This window comes from Cyanistes caeruleus, chromosome 1 (genome assembly GCF_971803275.1).
Source record: "Cyanistes caeruleus chromosome 1, bCyaCae1.hap1.1, whole genome shotgun sequence".
Taxonomy (NCBI): domain Eukaryota; kingdom Metazoa; phylum Chordata; class Aves; order Passeriformes; family Paridae; genus Cyanistes; species Cyanistes caeruleus.
Window position 1 is genome coordinate 114,383,420 of NC_141701.1, and position 20,833 is coordinate 114,404,252.

At 39.3% G+C, this 20,833-nt stretch overlaps 1 protein-coding gene and 1 long non-coding RNA gene across 6 annotated transcripts in view; one reads left to right on the forward strand and one right to left on the reverse strand.

The window, feature by feature from the left end:
• THRB (thyroid hormone receptor beta) overlaps positions 1–20,833 on the forward strand; it is a 151,524-nt gene that overhangs the window by 45,299 nt on the left and 85,392 nt on the right. The gene's annotated exons all lie outside the window — the stretch shown is intronic.
• Positions 10,562–14,220, reverse strand: LOC147655839 (uncharacterized). Its single transcript, XR_015276630.1, has 3 exons — positions 14,027–14,220; positions 12,805–12,834; positions 10,562–10,646 (listed from the first exon to the last, which is right to left on the reverse strand). It is a non-coding gene; the product is annotated as an uncharacterized LOC147655839 (long non-coding RNA).

A 20,833-nucleotide genomic window follows, 5' to 3' on the forward strand; every position in this document is an offset into this window, starting at 1 on the left:
AAGGTGTCCCCAAAGCCTTCTCCAGTTCTGCCCTTTAGATTGTTGATAGTTGATGTTGTATCTGTTCTCCATGGTCTCCATCACAGGTGCAGTGCTGCTTTCCTGGTTCAGCTTCCTAGGAAATCATGGCCACACAGCAAGTTCACCTGAAGGAGCTTGTCTCTGGGGAGTGTTGTGTCACATGTGTCAAACTGTTGCACTATTTTTTTCTTGGTTTGCCCTCTTGCTGGAGCAGGATTTCATGTAGAGCATTCAAAATGCATGTTAGTGTAATATTGGGAAGTGTTTTGTTTGTGTGTGACTCCATGTGAATGTGAATTGACAACCCCAAATTGTGAAAGAAGGTAATTTTAATGTCTTTCTTATTATTTTTGTTGGCCTTTATGTATTTCTATAAATACTGTGTAGTTTAATATATACCAGGCTGATGAATGTGGAAGCCCTCCATGTCTCTAAATGAAAACTTTCAAATATAAATAGCTTTAATACTGTAAATAGAAAAATCTCTATGCTGTATTTATCACTGACCCCTGTTTTTTTCCGCTTCCATTGCATATCCCATTTTATTTTTAGTGATGCTTACTTAAAATAGTTTCCCTGCTTTCCTGTTGGCCATTATATGGCCACTGTGGAATCCAAGTGATTTCTAAGCCAGATGGTAAGGAAAGTATTCCTTACTTGAGCAGTGTGAGGCTGAAGTCTTGTCTGTTCAGACCTTCACTGATGGCATCAGCTTTGTCTGTTTGATTGAGTTTGTGTATGTATTCCTTATCTGGCTTCAAAATGTGATTCCAGTATCCTTCAGGACCTCCTGTTCTTCTTTGATGTTATTCTATGTCCCCCTCATAAGATGGTAGCTCTGGTTTTGCTAACTTACTAAAGTCATACTCTTCACAAAACTCACTATGTTGGCAGCCTGTAACAATTTTATTTTTTTCTAATTTAATTAGTTTTACAATATTGATGTGTTGTTGATCACCTCAGCTGCACACAAAGTAATTGGAATAGCTTTAAGTTTTGGTGGCCCTCAGGCCTCAGCTTTGAGTTCAGTGTTGAAACTGCAGCTTCCTGTGCAGTTTTATTTTGTGCTATTAGGTCCTTCTCCCCCTTTTTGTGTGTTAATAGATACATAATTTAAGGTAGGGTTGAATGTAGTGTAAGCCCTGTTACTGTTTGTTAGGGGTTGCAGGCCACAGTTGTCTTCCAGCACTACTTGTTTGAAGAGGCTGCAAGGGCATCACATGGTTCTTTTGTCCTGAAGTGTCTCAAGAAAGGGAAGTAAGTGTCTGTAAGGACCTGCTGATTATCTGTACACTGCTCAAAATGACAGATGAAATGTAGAAATGCAGTTATTTAAGGGAAATCAGTTGATTTCTTGTAATTCTGCCTGCATGCTTTGGTCTCAGCCTGAAACACTGCTGTGGGAAGGAACAGGAAGGAAGCAAGATGGGAATTCTTACGGCAAAGAAGTTGGAAACAGGTAGGACAAGTGGACAAGTTTTGTGCGCACATCACCAGTAGCAAAAGGTTTCCTGGCACTTCTGAGGCAGCAGTGGCTCTGTACCAAGAGAAACGCTTCTCCTGCGTCATTTTCCAGCAACCAGGAGCTGTGCCTGTAGGGGCAGATGAGCTGGGCCCAGGATGTGCCTCAGACATGTCAAGGTGATGGTACCCTTCCTTGTGGTGTTAGTGGGGTCCCAAGAGCAGCAGGTCTGGGAGCTGATGTGATGAGATGGAGTGAGAGGTGATGTTCCTGTCTCTGCCCCAGCCTGTGCTGCTGTAGTCATTGCCATGAGACCACCTGTACCTTGGACTTATTGCAGCTCTGGAGGAGCAAAGACAGGAGCAGAAATGTGTTCTGTCATCTTTGAGAGGTGGAGGAGGCATTGCTGCTTGTCAGATAGGAAATCCCCAAAATGGCCAGCTACTACTCATGAACTAAAACTGTTTTCCTGCCCTCATCAGGCAGAAATATTTTTTCCTGCCAGTAGGCCATCATGAAGATTCCTTCACTTTACATCCAAGCAGACTGCTGTTGCATCCAGCAAATGGCAGATAAAATGGTCTGTGTTCATGGGACTCTGAGACTCTGGGGAATCCTGGACTCATTTAACCATCAATCTTTATGCTTTGAGGCATGCCAGCATCTGCAAGCTTCTTGTTAGTTTTAAAAGTGATTGATGTAATTTTATTTTTATGCAGCGCCTTGAGATGCCTACTGAGAAGGACTCTTAAAATAGGTGTAACTTAATGTGCTGTTCAGACTTCTCATTAATCTGCTTGTCTTTACTCTTACCCAGAGGTAAAATACAAAAGCTACAGAGGGAGGAGTTTGGAATAAAATGATAGAAAAGGGGGCTCTGAAGTAAAGACATTTAGTACTGAGGACTAAGACTAGCAGTGGAGGAAACAGAACAGGATGTTCAGAAAGTCCAGGCCCTTTGGCATGAGTTAAGGAGCTTGGAAAATAAGCAGGGCTACAGTGAATTTGTGAAACAATGTTTGTCTTCCTAAACTGAATACTGGAAAGGATCCATTTCACACTTTGCCTTTGCCAGCACCCTGATATCTATTGCAGCACTCATCTTCTGGCCTCTTTATTTTCAGAGAAAAGTTTGACTTTGTGTTTAGAAGTTATTTGTGCTTCCTGCTTTCTTATGGCGCTAACACGATCATGTTGTGGCTACGGGGATAAACTTTGGAGTCTTAATCTTTGGTGCTGCTGTGCCACCCTGTTTCTGATGTTTGTATTTTAACTTCAGCCATGGGCTTAAAAGACTCCACTTCCACTTTACTTTGCCACTTCTTTGTCTGCATGGGTAAATTAATCAGGGCCAGGACTTGTATCTTATGATTGTCCATATTGTTTAATTTCTAGCACATTCCATGACATGATTTTGGTCCGTGCCAACTAGCACACTCCCAGATGACAGCTGTGGCAGGATGGCGTGGGAGAGAGACTGTTCTCAACAGGCATTATTGAAGAGGTAACCATGTTTTGCAGGGGAAAACGGTGTAAAGGTGTGGATTGGAACTGGCTTTGCCTTTCTCCCCAAGCCTCTGGATTCTGATATATTTTACACACTAGGACCAGTCTCTCTCACTCTTAGCATTTGCGGAAGATACTGAAATACAAACTTTTGCTTCCTCATTGCATGGCTAGGTGCTATTATCCACAAAAACATCAAGCCACCTCCTCCTTCTCCCTGTGGGCCATCTGCTCAGGCTTACAGCAACACTTCCATAGTGATAAGATCTTTTATCTTTAAATATGAGTCAGGTTAGGGGCACAACTCAAGTTTTATGTCAAGCCAGTTCACAACAAAACCAGTCCCTCTGAACCCGAGTGAGCTTTCCAGAGAGTGGTCTTCCATCGTGCAGCATATTTGCACACAGAGGTACAGCAGGAGCTCACTTAGCCAGTGTTGTCACAGGCCCACAGCAGCAAGTTAGATAAGTAATTGCTGTTCTGGTATGTATGTATTTGCTTATCACACAGGGTCATGACGATTGCACATACAGATTGTACGTTTGCTTGCACACAGGGATTTTTTTTTTAATTTCACACCTATAATTCATTCTTTGGGCTTTGTTTGTTGCACTTTACATGAAAATAGGGAATGTTTACTTTCCCCTGTGGGATTTCTGGTTTGTGGAGCCCTCTGCAATTCTTTGTTGTGTAAGGGATCATTGAATTTCAGAGCATTGCTGATGCTTTGGCTGAATGTGTTTTTCCAAAAATTGTCTATATAAGGTGCACCTCTATATGAAATATTCTTTATAAACCTTAATTGCTCTCCTTCTGACTACATTTTTAGTGCCTGAATTTTCAGTTGCAAATGGAGATATTATTAAAACCATAGTCTTCCTCTTACCCACTGTTGCAAATATTTTTTCATTTAGGTAGTACATGGTGTGATGTTTGTAGCACATACATCAACAGCAGCTACAGGCTGCACGGACTTGGGTTTTTGTCTTGAAAATGATAGGATTAGCTGCATAGTGAGCCTGTATCTATCATCAAGATTTAAGCTCTTGAGCCTGTTGTTGGTGCCACTGGAGCAGCAAAGGAAGAAACCACTGCTGAGTCACTGGACTAACCAGTGTAGGTTTCTTCATCGTGACAATCTGTGTACAGCGCTGTTATCAAGGGGATTAGAAACACTGAGCAAAAGGGATTTTGTTGTGTTAGTGCTGGGTGAAACGGTGCTTTTACAAACTGGTGGGCAGGTTTGAGGCTAGTGAGAGCCATGATGGTGACAGTCACAGAAATTGTTAGGAAAAATAAAGGCTGCAAGAGGTGCAGGGTCTCCTGTGTAAACTCTGTTAACAGTTGTTGCCAGTCTGTGCACTCCTCTCCATATTCATTAGCTGAAGAGACTGAAAAGTCAGTCTGGAAGAGATTGTGCTGACTACAAGTTTCTGTAGCCTTTGGTGGTGCCAGCTGCAAAAATAGGCAAATCCGGCTGCAGTGGAAGGGCGTGATGGGGCAGCTCCAGCCCAACTGCTACCCTGGAGGCGTTTTGGAGGCTTTGGCTGGAAGCCGTGAAATGCATCTCCCAGGGGAGGACTGCACTGCAAACAGACCTTGCCCTTCCCTGTCGTTGGATTCCTTTGGCAGTAGGCAGAACACCTAAACATATTTATGGTAAACTGCAGTGATTTTTGTGCCCCTCTTTGAGATGGACGTGAGCTTTACATTGTGTTCGTTAATTCATCTCGCATATGACCCTTTCAAAAGGTCTCGTTATAGCAGCCGTTCATTAGTGGTGGCATTGTGCCTGGATGAAGGCCAGGTGAAAACATGTTTCTCAATTTCTCACTCTTACATGGCCTGAACCAAACATTAACAGCTCCCCATTGATTTAAGTGGCTCTTGGTTGGATCAAGCCTACTCTGTTTCAGGAATCAAAGGACTGGAGGACTAGTTCCTATTTTTCCTTGGAGTTCAGCTTTCTTAAAGAGGAGAACTGAGAGATCCTCTGCACCCCATCCTCAAGGAATACCTTTGAAATGGGATACTTGTTTACATGTATAAAGAGATTAGCATTAGAAGTAACTTAGAAGTAATGAAATAAACTTTTATGTGTGCTTTAGAGGACTTTCTCTTTTCCAACAGAATTATGGTCCTTGGTAACTTGGTCAACTCTGTGTAGGAAAGATGTTTCTAAGAAGGGGTTCATGTACAGGGGAAAAAAAGCCCACTGAACAAAACAAGCTTTCTGCTGAAAATTAAGAGTTTAAAAAAACATAAAACTGCTTTATCTGTTATAATTTTATGCTTTTTTTTTTCAGGGAATAATTATTTTTCTTGTTCATCTTATTTACTTACTTTTCTTAGGAGAGGGAGAATTTGGGGATCACTCAAGATCAAAACACTCAAACAAGAAATCTCAATAAGAGCCAATCATTGCTTCAGGCAGCAATTGGACCACAGCAAATGTAGGCAGGCTGGTGTTAGCTCCCATGAACTGTAATGACACTTAGATTGTTGCTGAACTAAGTATGCAGGTCAATGGGTAGGTCTCTGCGTCCCATACTGGAGCTCTTACTGCTGTATGATTCACTGCTTTTAGGACCTGCATTAGTAAGATTAAAGTCAGTGCTGCTTTGCCTGCCCAGCTCCTTCCTGCAGGGAATGCAGGAGAAAAATACTTGTGAAATCCCCAGCACGAAGGAAACAAAGGGGAGATCCATGCTTGCCTTGCTGCAGTGATTTTGAGGCTTTTCTACACTTTTCCTGTGGGACAAATTTCTGTGCTGCCTCATTTTTGTTGGTGTTGTTCAGACATCAGTTATTCAGTTCCTACCCTTGCGCAAGTGCCAAAAATCACAGATGTGGAAATCTTGGACACTGTGATTTTTCACAGCATTCATGACAAAAAGACAGTTGGCTTCAGAGATCAGAGGCATCTTGGAATATGAAAAAAGCTCTTTTAAGTGTATTCTTCCTTTGTAAAGGCAGTTGCTCATTCAGACCGCAGTCAAGTGTGAGTACCCTCAGCTGGAACCCACTGCTGCAGTGTGGTCTTGCTCCTGTTTGCAGTCAACGGGGTTGTTCGGGCCACTGCAGCTCATTACCCAGGCTTTTCATCAGCTGCTGAGCATCATTTGTTTTTTGGAGTTTACTCCCTTAAAAATATGGCAGTCATCAGTAGAAAACCAACTGAAATGAGAAGTGCTGGACTTGTTTTCTGTGTTAGGTATCATATGGTTCTATAGCAAATAAAAGGTATCGTTTATTTAGTTTTATTCAAACAAATAATTTGCAACAGCTGGTAAGGAAGGGGAGCAGCCATGAGCTGAAAATAAAATTTACGGCACAATTCTGTGTATGTTGTCGGAGAATCATTCCCATGCAACCCAGTAATGGCACAGAGATTTCAGGGATTATGTTCGGATTAAATGTCATCAAGAGCTGAGCCTTGGCAGTATGCCAGGAAGGTCATATGAGGAAAGTCCCAAACTTTTACACTCAGATAAAATTGTGTTCTGCTTAATAATCATAATACACTGCAAGTCTTAGCACCAATAATGACTTAAGTTAGGAAATCTCATCATAATTTTATTTTTAGAAAATTTATTATTTAGTTTAGGTTCAGGATTTTTTGCTGCTATTTGGGATTTAAGACTATGTCAGCAATTTTTCTTTGGAGTGTACAGGTTTTTTCTTGGTAGCATGACATTAAGAAACTTTAGACCAAAGCTTCTACAAGTTTTAAAATTTGAAATTTTTCATTTTGAAGTTAAACATGAATACACCAATAGCCTGCCAATACTTCCACAAATATTACTATTTCCCAGAAACATTTCCATTATTTTTGAGAGGTCTAAAATGCTGTAATTCCATGGCATTTATGGAAGATTACTTTATTATTGTGAGGGAATGAGAAAATAGTTACGAATGCATAGTTGAGGTTTGCTTTTTCTTTTATTTATCTGTGGATGGTCATTCCAAAATACCTATGGAATTATGAAGGAATATGCTGACAGTCTAATAATTCATTGAGAATGTCTCATTTTGGTTTTAATCTGATCTGTTTACAGTAGATTGGTTTCAATTACGGAAGGGAATTCTTTCCCTAGGGGATATCTATACATGGAATTGTAGAGCCTTAGCTATAGCACTTGAAATAAACACTCTTTTAATCTACTTGCCATCTCTGGAAAAAAAAAAAAGCTGAAATTATTTTAAAAGTGATTTCTTTAATCTCTTAAGTGCTCTCAGATATGATCCTACTATGCATATACCTAAGGATATATGATAATTTTTTCTGTATCATTTCATTTGCTGCCTGGCACTGAGCCCAGCAGTGGGCACAGCCTTTCCTGCTGCCCTTGGTGGGCATCGGCTGCTATGGAGAGAATTGTCACCAGACTTTCTTTTGGGTGCAACCAACCTCCTGAATCAAACCAAAGCTGTTGAATTTGATTTACCAGTGAGCTTCAACAAAAAGGGAGCAAAAATTGGAGTCATTAGCCAAAGCAGTGATGAGACTGTGGATTCAGGGCTCCACCTTTATTTTCTGGTTATATTTGCATCCCATATTTGTAAGCCTTATTTTAGGTATCCCGTGTATACTTAAGTATGTGTTTATATACCAAATTATGCATATGCGTGTACACATATGTGTTTGTGCATACTGAAGTTTATTTTTCCCTTCCTCCTCCTCTCCTCTTTGCTCACCTTGCCTGCTGCAGTGAGGCACAAGACCAGGAAGAAAATTGTTTTAGCTGAGGAGGGCCAGCATTGCAATGGGAGAGCCTAATCATCTTCAGTTCATTGAAGTGTAGAGGTTGGGAGATAACAATCAGAGTTGTCAGATTCTGGAAGGGGTCACAGTGATAACAGTGGGGTCAAAAGTCAAACTGAAAAGCACCAGGAGATGTGGCTGGGTGCAGCAGCAGGACCCCAGGCTGGGCGCCAGGCTCCTGAGGCAGAGGTGCTGCCAAAATTTGCAGAACAACTGATTCAATTAGTTTGTTATTTATGAAGGGTACCGTATGCAACCCTCAACATGTCAACAGTTCTTTAAAGTGAAGATGTAAGAAATTCCAGCTAGAAGTCAGTCCTTTAAATACTATGAATAAACAAAGTAAATTTGTTAATTATTTCAATAAACTTAAAGACCTCATGTTGTACCATTAATTTGTCCTGAATTATTGATAGGATTTTTTCCATTATTTTTCTAGACCTTTATTTAAACTACAGTCAGTAGAATTTTACCATCCTACAGCCCCAGACACACAGTAATAAATCAACCCTTATTTCCTTATTTGCTTGAAGCTAATATGACAACAAATAGTCTGTTCACATACATTATTTCTTTGTACTACATCATATGCAAATATTTCAATTATTATCCTTTTATCTCTATAATATTTTAACAGCAAGATACAACATGTTTCTCTGATAAACTGAGTTATGTAAAATCAGCTTCCACATCTACATAATGCTTTAACAAAACATTCCCTCTATTTCAAGTTAAAATGTGTGTTCATCTTGGGAATATCCTCATAAAGAAACTTAATTTGCCTTATTAAGAAACACTTGTGTATTCTCATAAGTTTCAATTTTTTTATTTTTTTTAATAATAATTTTATCACATTTTGGACTCCTGCCTGCCCAGGCTGCCTGGGGCTGGCAAAGGTTTGGTAAGTTGAATTCTGCAGTTAATTTTTGTTTATAAAGGATGTAGCTTGACTTCCTTGCACCATTTTTTTCCTCCCCCTTCTGTGAATATTTATGTAACTAGATGTTTACTTTCCAGTATTAATCCTTGAGAATTATGACCTTCCCTCCAAAGCTGGTAGGACCCTGAAAACTGACGTTACCCCAGCAGGGCTCATCCAGCTTCGTTCCTGTGCAGCGCTGTGTCACCAGCATGTTTTTTTAAGCAGGATTGTTCCGAGGGCCTGTGAGATCCCTTGGCATGGGGCAGCCTCCCTTCCCCCTGTGTGAGTGACTGTGTCCCTGTGCCTTGCTGGGACAGGCAGGAGTTTCAGTGCCCACAGTGTCACAGGGATGGCCATGGCAGGTGCTCTGCTGGGTACCTGAGTGATGGAGGTGACCCGTGGGTGCTGCCCACCCAGCTGGGTTGAGTATCCAGAGTTGAGTATCAGGTGCTTAGGGCTCTGTGAGGTTTCACTGATTGTATTCTGAAGTATCTGAAGTGTTCTATCCTAATGTGTAAAGCAAAACATGTGGGGTATGTGTCCCCCTTTCCCAAAGAAGGGGAAGAGAAACACATAATGATAGAAGAAATAATTTCCTCTTAACTCTGGATGTACTGTCTCGAGGCTTTTTATAAAACCAAATAGCATTACATTACTAAGCATCTCTTTGCTGGAGGGGTGTGAAATAGCCAGGTGTGCTTTGTGTAAAAGCAAGTGATTGTAGCCTGAAACATCGCTACAGACGCTCCGTGAGTCAGATCATTCATGACTGCAATAACGAGATTATTCATGACAGGCTCCTCTTTGTGACAATGGTCCTTTGTTTGAAGTCTGCACTGTGTATGTGCTATACTTCCGATTTGAAGATTCCTTCTCTGCTAGAAAACAGCATTGCAGCAGGGAACCAGTAGTGAAAATCAGTGCTGCTAAGTTCAGGATGTTACTCGGTGCTGGAAATAAATGGGAAAGTTCATAGTTGAGTTAAAAGCTGTAACCATGAACTTCACTGGGATGGTACTACTTCCTGTTGGTTCTGAGGTAGGTTTTTAATTTGATTTTTAGCGAGTTGGCTTTTGATTTTGTGGGTTTTTTAAAACTATTCTGATTAGAACTGGTTAAATACTGCCAAGAGAGTTTTGTTGCTCACGATCATGTAAGAGATGTTTTTTCTTGATAGTGCTGGTCCTTCTGTCCACAGCCATTTTGTTTAAGGAAAGGAAGAACAAAAGCACAGCATTTCTTTAGTGTTCAGAGTCAGGTTAATTTTAAATTCCCCCTTATTCTTTATTTTCTCATGAAACGATTCTTGTCTCCATTATATAACTTTTATGGGGTCCTTATGTTAAGAGGTGATTACCTCCCGCAGCAATGTGATTATTACACTTTGTGGTGGAACCACGACCTGGGTGTTTTAGGCTTAGGTGCTAGAATATGGCTTGGATTTGTCTCCTGTACACCTGGGTGGTCAGGCTGAAACCAAGGCGTGATGTGCTCCAGGTCTTTCCCCCAAGCTGAGCATCCTTGTGTGATCTTCCTGTGCCTGGTGCACAGAGCAGCTGGGAAGTTCATCCCTGGTGAGGAGGGCTGGGGAGCAGGGGCTGCTGGAATCCCCCTGCTCCTGAGGAATCCCACAGAGCCCACAGGCAGCTCCGGTGGCTGCGCTGAGAGGGGGCAACCTCTGCCACCCCTGGGAAGATGGTGATGGTGAGTCAGGGATGACTTTTGGGAAAATGGAGACACCATCCCAGTGTGGCAGCAGCACCTCAGAGGGAATCACCAGAGCTGTTTGCTGCAGTAGTAGAGTTGAAAATAACCATGTTTCCCATGGTCAGCAGCTTGTAAGGAAAACACAGAGCAAAGTTGGTTTTTGAAAAGCTCTGAAACTAAAATGCTGCTTTTGTTTTTATGTCTGATTCCAGCTTTTGTCCTTGAAGCTCAGAAGTTTCCTGGTGTTTTCTTTTGAAACTGTGCTGTTTCATGCAAGGGAAACAAGACTAAAATAAATCCAATGCAAGCATTACAGAGACTCTATCTTCTATTTGGGCATGTGATTTTTAAGTATTTCCCAAAATTAATTAAAATTAATCAATAATTAGTAATTAATTTCCCCCCCAAATTAATTATTATATTCTACAGCAGAAGTTGTTTGGATTGTTATGGATGTTAGCTATGAATTTGTCCAGTAGAAATTTGAATTCCAGGTCATTTTGTTGCAAGTTTGCAAAAATATTTATTTGCTCATTTTCAGAAATAAAATAGAAGGAGTTAATTGTTTGACAGGAAGAATAAAGCATTTGACTATTCTGTATTGTGTGGGATTGTTATGACAGACCTCTTTTGGTTGCACAGCATTCAAATTATACATCAGTAGGGTAATGGTATATTATGTCATCTGTTGGTACTTCTACAAGCAATTTCATTACCTCATTAAAAATTTACAGTGATCTGAAAGGCGCTTTGTGATAGATATAGTAATAATTATGCACGTGTGATTTTGTATAGTGTTATGTAGATGTACATTTTCTGCATCCTGTAGCAAGAAATAGACTACTATTGCTCTTGAGATACTTGCCAGGTAATTGAATATAAAACCTGAATTTTTTACTGAAGTTTTTAGTATTTGGATTTTAGTTGTTTCAGTTGCAGCTGACAAAAATGCTTTCACTGTTATTGGGAAGATAATCAAATTGAGTTTGCTGAAATGGAGATAATTTTTTGAGACTGATTTATTTACAAAGGAGAGTAAATGGGAATGCAATAATACTTTTTGCCCTAAGCAGTTAAAGGGAGCAGTGTTCACTTATTACCTTTTCCACACATCTAGATCAGGGCTGCTTAAATTGCAGGTTTGATTTAGGCTTGAACCATGAGCATATTTGACCTTGCTATGATTATATTAACTTTCCCTGATGGTGTTGGAAATGTGGCACATCTTGCTGGTTTTTCCAGTTTTCTTTTTTCTAGGATTTACCATTCCTAGGTGTCAAGGTTGAGCATGACTCTTGGATAGCCATAAGGATGCAGATTCATCTCACAACAAAGAGCTGAATAGCCCTTAGTAAATAAACTGAGTAACGCAGATTAATACAGTGTTATCTTGTTATTTACTGCAAAAGATTATTTTCTTAATGAAAAGAAAAAAAATAAACTACAGAATTCTGTTGTCAGTGAACTTTTGACAGTTTTATAAAAAGTTGTTTTCTACGGAAATATATAAATTTCTATGAAAATGCATAAAATCTTTGTTGTGACCAGAACTTAGTTACCTAGTTTAATAGGTATTAATGTAATTTTTGCTATGCTATTCTTGAGGAAGTCCTAGGAGCTTACATTATAAGGATTAAGAATGTCAGAAAACAGGTTGGGAGTGAGGGCTACTGGCTTCTGACATAGTCCCCATGTGTAAAAGTGCAAAATGAACAATAATTATATTGTGACTATGATGACATGTAAGCTGCAGTTGTTGGGATAGGAAAAGGTCTCCTTGGAGTTGCTAAGTATCTGATTTCAGTTTTCTTATTTCTTTTTATGTTTTGAGAAGTTCACAGATTTGCAGTTGGAGTTTTATAGCAAACACCAGGTTTGAAATTATTCAGCAGAACTACTGAAGTGTAGTTACTGCGTGTACACAACAGAGAAAAAATCTTGACAAGAAAATCCTCCCATTTCCAGTTTCCACAAAACTCTTAAGAGTCACGTGAAAATATTTTTAAATTGTTTGACAGTGCCATTCAAAAATGATATGTTTTGTACTCCTACTTATTAGCTCAAGCACAACCAGATAATGATAATTCTTAGACCTGTGATTATTCATTGCTAATTTTATTAATAATGGTACTCTTTCATTCGTGTATGGTAGCTTTCCAAAGAAATCTCTGTAGTGAGAGGCAGCCTGCTCATATTTTCTCTTTTACCATCATATTGGTCTCCTTTTTCACTTTTTCTTTTTATTTTCCATTTTCTTTTCTATTTTTCAGTTAATTATTGTATAAAAAAGGACATGAAATTTTAATATACAGGCTTGCTTGGGAAGAGAATGGAGAGAAATAAGATAAATTAGCCTAAAAGCAAATTGAAGTCTAAAATTCAAGTAAAGTTCTTAACTGAACTGGACTTTGAAATATTTACCTAGATCGGTAATGATTTCCTCTTTGAGCACTGTAAAAAAAAAGAAAAAAAGGAAGTTTGAATTTATTTGCCTAAGGTTGAAGCATATCATTTTTAGATATATGTCACTGCTATCTGTGGATTATTCAGTGGTTAATATGTAACAATCATTCTTTATCGTGGTCACTTTATTTGTATTAAAATTTGCTCTTTACAATCTTCACAAATGTTGAGTAAAGAGGAGGAGGAGGAGAGATTTATTTTCTTAATGTGGTGGAATTAAAGAAAAAAAGCTCTACCATTAAACCTGTTTTAGGACTGTTTAGAGGAGATTTCTTACACCTGCTTTCAACAATATTTTATCCAAAATCATCTTTTCCACTTCTCTCATTTTTTTCTCAGTCTGCAATAACGATACCACAGGGGTGTCTTCACTTCCTTATGAACTTCTCCTGGGCTTGGGGTTACTCTACCCATACACAGAGACCTCAAAATACTTGTCCACTGAAGTGTTTTTTTTCAAGACCTCTGGAAATCAGTCTTGCCCTGAGACTGAATTGGTTCCTTGTTCAGTTCAGTACTAAGTAAACAAAGCATCTTCGTATTTAATAGGAATGGAAATACATTTCCATGCTCATGAACTTCTACAGAGAAATCCATTTGCCGAGTCTTCAGTGCAACAACATTGTTGACACAATTTCTGGATGCTTAGCATCCTTTTTTGACATTACCAGAAGAATTTGGAATATGTGGTAAAGACCAGTGCACCACACCATAACGAGGCTGTATTTCCCTCTTTTCCTCTATTTGAACAATTCTGACTTGGAACAGGTGATGGTACCATAGGAGTGAAGTATTTAAAGTTAAAATGTGAAGAGGGGCTGTTTTAACTAGTTTGTCCAGGAGACAATGATTTTAACTCCTCTGCATGTGCACACCCTTCTTAATCACTGAAAATTTCTTAAGGAATTTCTGGGTTAGTGTGAGAGCTTGGCTGTAGAGCTGGAGTAACTGAACTTCAAAGCTGGAGAAGACCTGAAACTTATCTGGTGGATTGTCATCTGTTCACCACAGAGATGACCTAGATCAAAACTTTATCTGTCAGAAGGGTTTAAGAAAAAGTAAAAGCAAATTTAATTCAGTTTTTGAACTTTGTTTAATTTTATTGGACTGTTGCACTTGGAAGGATCCTGGCCAGCCCATTTACAACAGCACCAAAGCCGGCAATGATCAAGACAAATACCTTAGTAGGCAGAGTCACAGAAACCTTTTGGAAGCATCCTTTAATCTGGTGGTGTGGCATGTGTGGAATCCCCCATGGGTTATTGTCATTAGCTACTCCCACGAGAGTCCTGACAGAGAAGGTTTTTCAACACCAAATGTGAATCATGAAGCGTGCCTCTGATTGATTGTCGCCTCTTGTCTGGGGATGTAATTAATGCCTCGGTTCAGCTGCCAACACGCTGATGCCCAGTGATACTTGAGATGTCACAGAGGGTGTCCCCCTTGGCCTCCAGCAGTGGCCCTCGAAGGAAGGGTATCTCTTCGATACCTCATAATGTTGGAGTGGTACTTAGAAACAGGCAGTTGAAAAAAAAAGCCCTTCTGTCAGGAGACCCTTGTGTTATTTGAATTTGTATGAGAATTTGAGATTTTTTTCCATTTTCAGCCTTTTGCATTTTACTTTTTCGTCTGTCATAAATAAAACTTAAGTGTTCCTGTAGATTGACAGCAAAGATACAAACCACTTCTCACAAGGAAAGAATTGTTAGTCTTGGTCTTCATGATGTGTAATAATGGCCAAGTGATAAAAACATAGTATTTTTTCTTTAGTCTTTTTGATGCAGAGATTAACAAATCATAAATTATTTTCTGTTTTGGCTGCTGATATCCTCATTATAAAACTGAAGGGTTCTTAGGGCAGTTCAGCGACACTTTCAAAGCGTTTCCTCTTGGATGAGATCCAAAGGATTCCAGCATGGTCGTTTTGGCACAGTTGGTTGGTTTTATAAAACAGGTGTCTACATGTGTGTAATAAATCCAGTTATGCTGATAAATCTGAACAGATAATTGAGAAGTGTGTGTTACAGTGAACAAGGCTGGTAATTTACCATGTCAGTAAAGCAAAATATAAGCAACATTTCTGTAATGTGTGTAATGTTCAGTAATTCTGTAATTTAATGGCTGTATTGTGTGAGCCATTTTTAAAATCCTGTTCAAGATGTTCTTGATCCAGATGTTCATATATTTTATTTTATTACTAGGTGCCTTTCAGTTAAAATCTGCAAAACTGATTCTCTTTTTGCTTTACAGTGGTACCAGCCAGTCCATGACAAAGGATATAAAATTAATGAGGAAGTGGTGAACTGAATCATACACATTAAAAATATATGTAGTAAATGAAAATCACCAGTAGGTTTGTATTACCAAAAAGTTGCTTCTCCAGGTGATGTTCCAGTCTATTCTTTGAAACCAAAAAAGCTTTTTAATCCTGCTCGTATCACTTACATCAGACTGTTGCTAGTTAAGTTGCTAAGATTCAGCAATATCTCAGATGGTCTGGAAATCTTAGAACAGCAGACTGGCCATTTTATTGTAATGAATTTCATTGTTATCATTGTGATGTTTTGGGCTCTTTTTATGCATTTCCTTCCAAAGTTTTGAAGTCTCAGTCCTTATTTCAGATTAGTGTATTGACCTAATTATCACCATATTTATGTGGAGTCCCAAGACCTTCTGAGAAAGGTAGAGGATCTTCAATGTTTTGTAAAGCTCATAAACAGCTGAAAAAATTAAGCTCAAAGGCTATAACCTCCATGATTACTGCTACTGAATGAAACTAAGGAAACATTGCAAGGAAACAGTAATATTGCATTACTGGTTAGCAAAAGTTCTTCTAATACCCAGAGGATATGCTGCAGTTTGGTCTTTGTTCCTCAAGTCTGTGACAGATTTCAAGGGTTGCTTCCAGCTCTGGGAACAACTAGGACCTTTGACCAAAGATTTCAGAGATGCAGGCAGAACTGCTAAATAAAGTCCTGATTCTGCAGTGATTTGGGATGCATGCTGAAGCTGGGGATCAATCAGTCAGGATTAGTAGATGAGTATCTGTGTGGTGTAATGTACCTATAAAGTATATCTATATCGTATCTGTACATTCAGGATCTATGTATGAGTTGATTATTTAAGAGATGTGACTTCCATAACTTATGAAATGATAGTCCAATCCGTCATTCCTTTAAATGCTTTGTAAAAGTCCAGCATTCTTAAGAGGCCACCTAGATGAGAGCTGATAAATGGGATTGTAACAGACTCTTTTCCCCTTTTTAAGGTGTTTTTTATTTTGCATAAGCTCTGAGAATAGGTCTGATCTTGAGAAGACTTATCCTAAATGCCTTTTTTAGGGAAGTGCATATATTGCTCCTGTTGCCTCCCTTCCTCCTGCTCAGGGTATCCAGCTAAAGCTAAGGGTAGCTTGGTGAATTAACAGCTTTTGCACTTTATTTTGAGGCTACTTTCATCATCATGAGTTTAGGAGCACAAATTCCCTTTAGGATGTCTCTGAGCTGTCAGATACGAGTGAGGGAGCTGTTCAGTACATTGTCTGAAAAAGCAGTTATATGAATCCTCTTCAAACTGCTAAAGAACTGGTAAAGAAGTAAAGAACTTCTTTTATGTCCCCTGATGCAATGATAATTAATCTATTTCTCTTAGCTGAGTATTATGGGGAGGCTTCAGACCTAAATTCAAATATGTAAGGAGAGAGGATGTGTAGATGAAAGGTTTGATGTCCAGGCAAAACACTGTGAGAACAATTTGTGTGTTGTGCTTGGATTCAGCTGTAATTACATTTTGTGACCAAGAGGAGGAAGTGTGATTTACAGTGTTAAGATTTGGGATGCTTTCCATTAGTTTTTACACTGAAATCAGTATTGGAGCTCTTGTACTGTGTGCTGCAAATCTCCCCTAGATGAAAGTAATGTGGAGAGGGCAAGAAAACCATAACATTGATGACCGTACTTGTAAGAGTGTTGTGTGATAATCCATTCTAAAAAGTGATGTACAAGTTTGTGTATATGTTCTTGGTTTGGGTTCTTTTTTTTTTTTTTTCTCTGTGTGTGTGTAAGCTTAAGATATGCAGCTATTGATTTTTTATCTTTTTTTAAGAATTAATGTTAAATTCTATACTTACTGCCAAGTCAACACATGAAATAAAAATAAATGAAACACACATTCTGCTTACCATTTCTGTACTCAAAAAGATTTGAGGTTTCATTGCCTCACTCAGCCAATATGTAATGACCCAGCATTTCTGCTGGTGAACAGGATTGATTTGTTGTGCAAAATTGATGACATTAATTATTCTGCCTGAGCTGTTTTCTTCTATCTCTGCCCAGTACATTGATGGTGATGTGGGGGTAGGGTCCAACTCTTGGCCCTGTGCAGGACCATCTCCAAGAGTCACACCATGTGTTTGAGAGCATTGTCCAAATGCTTCTTGAACTCTGTCAGGTTTGGTGCTGTGACCACATCCCTGGCAGCCTCTTCCAGTGCCCAGACACCCTCCGGGTGAGGAACTTTTTCCTGATATCCAACCTAAATCTCCACTGTCACAGCTTCAGGCCATTCCCTCAGGTCCTGTCACTGGTCACCAGAGAGAAGAGAACAGTGCCTGCCCCTCCTCTTCCCCTCATGAGCCTCTTCATCTCAAGAGGATGCACAGGGTGCATCAGAACATGAGTGTATGTTATGGTTGTTACGCTTGTAGTGACTTGGACCTTATCTGTATAAGAATATTGGAGGGTTTATGCCCTACATATTGAATATGAGTGGAATACTTATTCCAACACCAGCTTTCAAGTGTAACTGGATTGAAATTACTCTGCTTCTGGTTTAGAAGTAGAAAAGTTTTTAGAAACCCTAATTAAACAGATTTATCATCAGGTAGCTGGAGAACAGTCCCATGCTTTTGTCTCATCCACTGCATATATTCTCCATAGTGATATGAGCAATACAAAAGTAGTTTATGTCATCTGTTAATGTCTTGTTTTTGCATGGATACAGCCTCAAAGTTACATTTTATCTTATTTTCATATTATCATATTATTTAAAACAGTGAACGGAGATGGACAGCAAATATGAGGCAGACCAGACTAAGGAAGGACGATGCAGGTTTTATTGATGATAACTCCAGTACTCAGAAAGAATTGCACTGGTTTTTGTCAGTGTGAAGTGTCATACAATACAAGCAAGACTGTTCATGCCAGCCTTGCCTTGTGATTTTTTTCAATCATGATGCACACCCTTTTGTACCAGAAGGGAAAGAACTTAATTAAGTCCTTTACAAATACATGTGAAATACGCAATAAATAAAATCTTGTAAGTGTGCTGCTTAAGGTTACAGTGTTCATATGTCAAACTCAGAAGAAAAGTCCAATTACAATCCCCAGGCAATGAGTAGTTTATGTTATGTGTGCAGTACAGGTATCATAATAGTTTTCTTCTCTTGATGTATTGGTAATTTACTGAATAGTGGCATGAGCTGGTGATTTGTTTTATGGCTGTCTAAGATCATGGTGTAGTGTTAATGCTTCATATTCTTCAGAATGAAATGGTTTAGATGCCTTCTGTATTTTATTGAGGTCTTGTGCTATACATAAATGTATTTTACCTTACTTATTTATCAGTTTTTCATAACTGTATCTGAATTGTCTCAAATACGCTCCTATCCCAAATTATTCAGCTTGTGTTATAGTCACTCAGACACCTTCCTCACAGCTGCCTGTCTTGTATGATCATCTGTGCTTTTATTCTCTGACAGAAAGTGTAATTAGAGAACAATGACTTCTTTTGGTTTGACATACACTAAAAACTTAGGACGGTACTTTAATCTACTGCTGTCGTCTTATCCAAGTGTTATAAGTGTCTCTTGTTTTTCTCTAGTTAACTTCCCAGCTCTCTTGGAGGTGAAATGTTCTGTCCATTAGCCATATAAAATGTTGTTGTCTAGGCGGGGAAGAGTTATTTCTCTTAGTCAGCCTAGTGTGGGAATTTGGAGAGACAGAATGTAATTAATTATCAAGCTTGAATTTTGGCCAAGGCTCTATTAGAGATGAGAGTTACAGTTTATGAATTTCTTTCATTCTTGTGATGATAGGATGAGCAGGAGGGAGATGAGAGTGGGGTTTTATGCAAACACACAAGTTTGGACTCTTGCTGTGGCAGTGTGTTTCAGTTGTCATCATGTTAAACTGGACTGTTTTATGTGGCTGTGGCAGGAGAATGGGGGGTAAAAATGATAGCACAGCTTCAAATGAAATTGTTTGCAGGGGAAAAAATGGTTAATTATACATAAATCAAGTTCACAAAAACCAACCAGAGCATGAAAGAGCTACAGTGCATGCCCTCTGCCTTTCACAGACTCTTTCCAATTCACTTGGTGCTTTGTGTTGCTTTTCTGAGGCAATTCTTTTCTCTTTATGTGCAGCAACACACATTTTGTCATAGTTTGTTGATGGTAATTTTGGGACCAGATCTAGCAAGTTTCTAGCAGGCTGTTTAGCAATTAGATCAAATATATAAATCAAGAAGTTGCTGTATAAGTTATATTTTTATTCCTCTGTCATGTCTAGAGTTAATTTTGTAGGGAAGGGATAATCACAGAGACAAGTATTAAGACTGAATACATACAGAACTGAAGGGGAGGAGAAGCTATGTGTCCACCAAGGCCATTTTTCTGCTGTGTTATTGGGAGCATATGCCACATCAGCCAGCACAAAAGGAAATAGGCTTATGCAATGGAGAAACAGGACTGGAGAGTAGATGATCTGTCTTTGACAAATACCTCTCTTGTGAATTTTCGGTTGTGCTCCTTTTTGCCATTAAAATTCTTCAAATGTTATCTAATAGTTTATATTAAAATGATGGAAGAAAGTAATTCAAGGTTCTAACTTTTCAGAATCTCTTGCTTTTATGAATTTGTCAAATGCATGGTATGGCAAGGTCTAATATGTCTCGGTTCTTAATAAGAAAATAATAATTCACAGAGAATGAGATCTGTTTTTCTTCTAAGGAAATGCTTGCATTCTGAAAAGATTGTAGTGGTGTGCTGTGTAATGGCTCCACTGTCCTTGTAAAACAAGATGTACTTTGTCCTGTTAAAATTAGAACTACTACTTAAGAGATGCCTCTCTTACTATGAAATTGCAAATCGTCTCTCCTGGAAGAAGGTGATTTTCCTTGCTGAAGGAAAGTTGGCATTGATAAGGATATAATCCATGAAAATAGTGTTGTTACAAATGGATATTAAAGTTTCTATCTGTGGAAATAAATAATACTGTAGGGGGTAGAAAGAAAAGCAGGGTGCAGCTGAACAGCCAGTGTTCTTCTCCATCTGCTGCCTTTAGGACCAATTCATCACATAACCAGCTAGTTGTGCAATGTCGAATTCACTGTTGGAAGGAGAACAGGTGAGTGAGATAGAGAGTGAGCCGAAAATTGAACGAAAAAAAATCTGTGTATCTTTCAAAGGCTAACCACTGGGTACAACCTTGAACCCCCAGTCATGGAAGTTTTCTGTCTTACTTTGTTCAATTTCAGCTCCAGACTGTGGTGTAGTTGTACACGCAATACCCTCTCTCTGTTGAGCAACCAACACAAGAAAGGTCAATAATTAACCAACACTTGGCTACTGATCAAAAATCACAGCAGAAATCAGTGAAAACCATCGCAAGTTCTCCCAGATTACCCATCCCACTCTCTGCCCACATAGGACAGCAGTTCAGGGCTGCCCTGTCCTTGCCACTGCCTTCTGACCCTGGCTGTGCTGGCGTGGTGCAGCTGTGGTGGAGCAAACTCACCAGGGCAGGGTGTGAGCTGTGGCTGCTCTGAAGGCACAGGCACAGGGGTTTTGCCCACACGGATTCTCTGCTGCTACTACGGCTGGGGAAAAGGCGGTGTGGGCCAGGCTACACAGTAGCTACAAGATTTACACACAGTTTGACCTTCCAAAGGATTTTGTTCTGTGTTGTGATGAGCAGCTCCAGCATCC